Source organism: Suricata suricatta, chromosome 11, assembly GCF_006229205.1.
Source record: "Suricata suricatta isolate VVHF042 chromosome 11, meerkat_22Aug2017_6uvM2_HiC, whole genome shotgun sequence".
NCBI classification, from domain to species: Eukaryota; Metazoa; Chordata; class Mammalia; order Carnivora; family Herpestidae; genus Suricata; species Suricata suricatta.
The window spans coordinates 42,487,959-42,493,958 of NC_043710.1; the positions used below are offsets into that span (position 1 = coordinate 42,487,959).

At 50.3% G+C, this 6,000-nt stretch overlaps 1 protein-coding gene across 3 annotated transcripts in view; it reads right to left on the reverse strand.

The window, feature by feature from the left end:
- INSC (INSC spindle orientation adaptor protein) overlaps positions 1–6,000 on the reverse strand; it is a 127,672-nt gene that overhangs the window by 115,822 nt on the left and 5,850 nt on the right. Inside the window, exon 1 of one of the 3 annotated variants that reach the window (XM_029957246.1) lies at positions 5,892–5,926. The exons of the other annotated variants lie outside the window; for them this stretch is intronic. The gene's annotated coding sequence lies outside the window, so the exon portion shown is untranslated. Of the gene's footprint in view, positions 1–5,891; positions 5,927–6,000 lie in introns of those variants that run through there. 3 annotated transcript variants of the gene reach the window in all.

The following is a 6,000-nucleotide window of genomic DNA, read 5'->3' on the forward strand; positions in this document are numbered from 1 at the left end:
GTAAATGACCAAATGGATTTGGAGAAAGAGGGATTTTTTTTCACCAGTCTTGCAATCTTCCCTTAATTTGATATGATATCAAAATTAAAAGTGATATACAAATTGGGGTTTTTTATGTTTGTTGAATGAATGAGTGAGCCCACACCCAACCATGACCCTCCCCTGCTCACTGCTTAAAGTGCTTAATGGCTGCCCATCGCTGGCATGATAAAATCCAAACACCTCAACGCAGCCTTCACGGCCTGACATCATTCAGTAGCCCTTTGTAATGCCTCCCACCTCATTTCTCATCACTATCGATGGCCCATACGACACACTCCAGTCACACTAACTGCTGGGAGTTCCCCACGCTTACCACTTGAGACCATGCTTCTGTGCCTAGCATGTGCTGGCTCTCAGCCAAGAATGCCCTCCTCTTATCCTGCTAGAAACTTCCTGTTATCTTTTGAGATCCAGACCAAGAGTTTTCACCTCCAGGAAGGGCCTCTCTGAATGTCCCAGTAAGAGATAACACTTCCTCTTCTCAAGCACCAATTCTTCCAGTACCTGCGGTAATCCTGTCCCAGGGAGAGGCCTGTCACTCATTGTTCACGAGCCACAAGGTCTGATTGCAGCTGGGAGACCAGGACACGCCCACTCACACAGTTCCAGTGCCTTGCACAGGTTCTGGGACACCACTGGGTCTCAATTAATATTTGAGGCATGAATAAATTAACAATAGTAACTGACCTTTCTGCATCTTCCAAGAGATCCCCTTGCCTTCATTTAGCCTCAAAAACTACAGAGAGAGGGAAATTAGTTCCACTATTTTACACACAAGGAAAGTAAGGCCCAGAGAAAGTAAGATAACCCAGTGTACTAAGAGGCTGAGCTGGAGCTGGAGTCCAGATCTGTTGCCAATCAGTCCAGTGTTCTTTCCCAGAAGGTGAGTGGGATAAGAAGGAAGGATATGCAATTTATGCTTCCCCTATTCTATGTCAGATAGTACACTTCAATAAGCCTTCTAGTTCTAGCAACACCATATAATTAGGAAAAACCCCACTTTATAGACTAAGAGACTGAGGTTCCAAGTAAGATCTGTCTGACTGCAAAGCCCATGCTCTTTTCCCTGCACCTCGCCAGTACGCGCAGCCCTGTTCTGCCACTCTATTAGAGGCAGGGAGGCGGTCTGAGTCCATCATTCTGTCCTCTAAACCAGCACCACACACCGGCCCACGATGCAGCCCACACACAACCAAACCACAGGCTGCACTTTGCATGGTTTCCAAACCCAGAATATTTGGGTTGTAAGACAAAACCTCCATTTCTCCAGCAGAGAATGAACACTACGCAGTTACCCAGCCAAACTGCTGATGCCTACAGATACTGCATCATGCCGAATAGGGTCTGGTCTGCCCAGAGACAGCCTCAGAGAATCCTGGACTCCCCCCAGAGCTTGGCGTGGAGGGAACCCAGGAGCTGGGGGAGGGAGACTGAGCTGGCTGGATCACAGAGTCTGGGTGGAGGCTCCATTTCCAGGACAGAGATGGGTCCAGGGGAGAAGTGAGGCCAGTCCTGCTTTCCCCAAGCAAGTGGAGGTGATCCCTGCCAGATGCAAGAGACCTCCCCACACCACCCCTGCATCCCACAGAGCAGCAGGCTCCATCTGAGGCTGGAAAGGCCAATGATGCTGATGATGTTCAAGCCCTGGAGTCAGGGAAGTCAGAGCCTTAGCCCTTCCCCAGGTGGCCCAAATGGATAGTTTTCCTGTTTTCGAAGCTTTTGAACAGGAGGGGTCACGGGCAGACATTCACTAGTGACTCTGAGTCAGGCAGACCTGGAATGGAGTCATGGCCAACTCTTACTTAACCTCGCTGTGCTTCAGGGTCTCACAGGGTGGTTCCAGAGATTCCATGAAACAAAAGATGCAAAGAACCCAACACAGGGCTGGCCTTTGGCAGGTACTGAATAAATGGGAGTAACTGTGAGTGACTCCCGCAACTGCCAGGCCCGACGCACTCTTCCTGGATTTTAAACCTGTTCTCACTTAGTTGAGCTTAAAGTTCAGGGCACACCCCGAATCCTCAGTAGAGACACAATCAAATCTTAGCCTTACCTTTCGGAGAGGACATTTAACCGGGACGGAACAAGCCTCTCACCAGCGCCAGCCCACCGGCAACACCACCCAGAACCAGGTATTTCCGGGGCCTCGGGCCAATGACTCCTCCCTCCTACTTTGTAACCAAATGCTTAAGGGAGGATTAACCTTAAATGTGGTTAACAGCCACCGGTAGGGGGAGGGGGGTGGGGCTGAAGGGGAGGTGTGAGTTAAGGCTTCCTGAGAAGCAGAATCCCAAAACTATGCCTGAGAGGCCACCATTAGCGTCCTTCCTTCCAGTCATTCTCTAATGCTAGACACTGCCTCCCACTGCTGCACTTGCCCAACGTTAGGAGCGCTGGGCAGGATAAAATTATCAGTCTTGGAGTCAATTAGTTAGAAGTCTCACCAACTTGCAGTGCAGCTAGAGCCCTGCCCTGCATGCAGAGGCCCCTGATGACCCACATCTCTTACAGATAAGAGGTGACAAAGGACTCCCTAACCACTGGGCAGACTTAAGGCCCCCTCATTGGGAAGGAGAAAAAAGTGAGCATTTGTCCATTGCCTCACAGGCCCAGGAAAGGGGGCAGGAAAGTCCCCTTGTATGTCCCTCCCCATTCAAGAGTCCAGACTCCTCATCCTGAGCTCTGGTTCCAGAAAAGCCATCCTGATCAGAGACCATGTGGTCCACACTGGGGGAGACAGAGCTCAAGTCCAAGAGACACAGACCTCCCAGCAGAGCCCTGAGCCTAGGCAGGGTCACATGAAGAAGGGGTGGCCATGGGGCCAGGGCCAGGCTTAGGGCAGGGGTCAAACTCCTTTGGGCATCTAGACAGACACTTGGGCTTTTGAGACAGGGAGGCCCTAGCAGCGGAGGCCGTCGGAGCGGGGGCGTTTATCAATAGCCCAATTCATTCTCAACAATTCCCACTGTCTGAGCCAGCACAGAGATGGACATTATCTCCCAGAGCTGCTAGGAAGAAAAGCCCCAAGACAGGGTCATGAATCCAAGTCCAAAGAGACAGAAGCCAAAAACCGAGACACGGCTTTAAAACCAAGTGAAATATTTGAAATTGGAGATGTCCTCCCCGACAAATCTATGCAACATGCTTCCCATCCTCACAGACAAATAAAATACTTAATGCTAGTTTTTCATTTATTTATCCTGAGTATAACAAAAGATGCGGGAGTTTACATTTACAAAGAAATGTATACTATACAGTTGTTAAAGCAGAAATTAAAAGTAAAGCCAGGGTTCCAGTTAACACAATGACTATGTGTTATATGATGGAGCAATATGATGGACTAAGAGCTTCCTAGCAGCCAGAGTAAGAAGAGAAACACACAGGTTATGTCATGAGCTCCGGAATTACACAGACCAGTAGAAATCTCTTGAGCACTGTAAGCTTCAATTTCCTTATCAGGAAAAAAAAAAAAATGGGACTATTAACCCAAGAAAGCTGTTGTGAAAAGCAAATGAGATAAAGCATATACTAAAGATTCAATAAATATGTTTTTGTTACCATAATTACACATATCATTATTGCCATTATGCTGTTGTCTGATTTCTCTTCCTTGAACTGAAACTATGTTAATGTATGGGGGTTACCCTGATTCTCTGTGATTCCTCACTGTTGCTGTAGGTTCTGATTGACAGATATAAGCATTTAAGGGGTAGGGGGTGGGGGGTGGGGAAGGAAACAACCAGGACTGAGTTGCCATGAGTCCTCCAGTTTTCCAGTATTTTCCAGGGTCTTACGGTGGCTGCAGCTCCCACAAAGGTGAAGGCTGGGGAAGGTATGCAGACTTCCTCCCCACCACCCCCTTCACTCTGCAAGAGGGCTACCCGGCTGCCCACAGCCTGCTGTTATTTAACCAGCCCCAAAGGTCAGGCAGGGGAGGGTAGATCCCCGCACCCTGCTTAGGAAATGGCTGAAAATCATCTCTCCCCTGCATATTAGGAGACTTTAGGATGAGAGTTTAGGCACTCCTTGGACCAAACCATAAACACTGAGTAAGAAGAGAAAGTCAATGTCACCTTTCTAACCTCCCTGCTGAAGAACCCCCAAGTCAGGGCACCTCACTGAAGCCTGTCCAGAGGAGAATGATCAGGATGGGAGAGATCTAGAAGCCATGATAACAATAATAATAACAACAACCTGATATTTTGGATCACCTACTTCTCCAAGCACCGTTTAGTGTGTCTCCTGAGATCCCCAGGGAAAGGAAGAAGGGAGGACAAGATTCTGTCAAGGAAAGAGATAATCACTGGAGAAAGGGAGAGGAGCTAAGCCAAAGCTAGTGGCTCTTCCAGCCTAGCCTGAGACGGAAACTCAAAATAGGATTTATTAAAGCCAAAGATAAAGAATCAGCTCAACTCAACCCTCTGTCCCCGCCCTGGCCCCAGGCCACAAAAGTTCCTGGGGCTTTTCTACAGCAGGGGGAAGCCAAAGTGCGAATTAGAGCCTGGAGCAAATCACTGGTACAGAGCTCTGCCTCAGCCTGCAAGCCTGGCCTTTTCATTTGTTAAGAGGGTAAGAGCTGCTTCAAGGTCTAGACCCTTAAGCCCCAGGCTCCACGGGCAAAATTGGTTCTAGATCAAATGAGAAATCCACAAAGGCACTGTGTTACCATCTCCCCTGAACCCACAGCCAAAGCCTCTGACTTAAGATATTCCTGACCATAGCTCATTTCTTGGACTCATTGTGTGAGCTAAAGCAGACCCAAAAAGGGTGTCGGGAAGCGGAAAGTGTATCAAGGCGCGGTGGGGGGCGAGGGGAGGCGTATGTGTACCTATGCACATTCTACACATGTAGGTGTCTGTTGCGTACATGACACTGTCTGCAAGTGTGCATGATGAAAGTATGTGAGTGTTTGCATGGATGTCCTGAGTGGAAGTGCACGCAAGACTGGCACGCAGCGGCGTGTGTGGGCAGGAATGTGTGTACACATGCGCAGTTGTGAGCGTGTGGGTGCCCTGTGAGTGTTTGTGGGTGGGCATGACTGTGTGGTCTGTGCACCCCCTCTCACTGTCCTCCTGACTCTTCTGGCATTACAGTGGGTTCCCCAAGCCATCTCTCACCCTGGCCAGCCCGCTGGGATCCCTCAGAGGCCCCATCTATTCCAGGGTTGGGCAAAGGCTCTGAGCTCCTGCCCTGCTTACGGTCATGAGAAACCAAAGCCGCCAAATGACCTATAGAGAAGACACCCCAGCTGGGGACAAGTCAAGTCACCTTAGAAAATCTGAGTTCAAATAACACTCCTTTTTTTTTTTTTTTAAAGCAGGGTGCTTGCCCAGCAGGGAGTCCAATGCCAGGCTTGAACTCAGGACCCTGAGATCAAGACTTGAGCTGAGATCAAGATTCGAACACTCAACGGACTGAGCCACCCAGGCACCCCCAGACAACACACTGTATCCTCTTTCTGCCCTCATCACCTCACTCACACACATCCATCCATCCACACGTCCACTCGCTCAGCCCACCTGGAGCCTTCCCACCCCTCACACGAATGTACAGGAAAACAGACAGGGTCTACACAGGGCTGCATATAGACACACATGCCACCCGTGGCCACACTCCAGGCCCACGGTCGTGTAAGTTCACACACACACTGACATACTTTCTCGCCCATATTCATACCCTGGGATACAAGCTAGAAAGTTCCACATGCTAACACATTGGCTCAGACACATCCCCTCCCACTGGTACTCCAACACCTACTGTCCGAATAGTCACAAGCATGCTCTGTCCCCCACTAGGGCTGGCAGACCCGGCAGGGCCCCCCGACGGAGCCGCGGAGTGGGTCTACTTACTCCGAGGGAGCAGGCGAGCCTGGTGCGTGCGGCGGCCGGAGGTGGCAGGGCGCAGCTGGGGCTCCAGAGGCCGGGCCAGCCGAGGGGCCGCCCGCTGCCCTGCGCCCCC